The sequence below is a fragment of the Apaloderma vittatum genome, unplaced genomic scaffold (assembly GCF_000703405.1).
Source record: "Apaloderma vittatum isolate BGI_N311 unplaced genomic scaffold, ASM70340v1 scaffold31880, whole genome shotgun sequence".
In the NCBI taxonomy this organism is placed as follows: Eukaryota; Metazoa; Chordata; class Aves; order Trogoniformes; family Trogonidae; genus Apaloderma; species Apaloderma vittatum.
This window is the reverse complement of record NW_009695545.1, coordinates 854-1,381: the sequence shown is the minus strand read 5'-3', so window position 1 is coordinate 1,381 and position 528 is coordinate 854.

Here is a 528-nt window from a genome sequence, read left to right as displayed (position 1 = left end):
CCCCCGCCATGCCCTCCTCAAGGAGACGGGCTAGAACGCGTTCTGCTCCCTGCCAGCCTCTCAGGTTCTAGGCTCGTGCAGAAAGGCAGCTGTGCTAGTTTAGGCTGCGCATCCCCGCTTCCCTCCCCGCTGTCACTGCATTTGGCTGAAGAGATGCTAAGCAGGAACGTGCTCTCCAGTGAAAAGCTCTGATTTCTCAACGCGGCACCCGTGCGGCCCCGTGCTCGGCTGTGAGTCACCCCTTGGAGGGGGGCCGAGCGGCCCGGGGGGGTTGGCAGGCTCCTCAGCCTCATGCAACGTGCCTGAGGACGGCTCTGCTGGCGCGGCTCGCTCAGGTGCCGCGTTCTGTGCTCCCGTGCTCACAGTCCTCCTGTCTCTGCTCCCATAACATCTCCGGTACCGCTGGCGCTGTGTACAGAAAGCGAGGACACCTTCTGCTCCCCGCTCAGACTTTAGCTCTGCTTGTCGCTGCCCGGCCCAAAACCATCCCGCTCACAGCTGCGTGGTTTCGCAGGCGGCCAAGGAGGG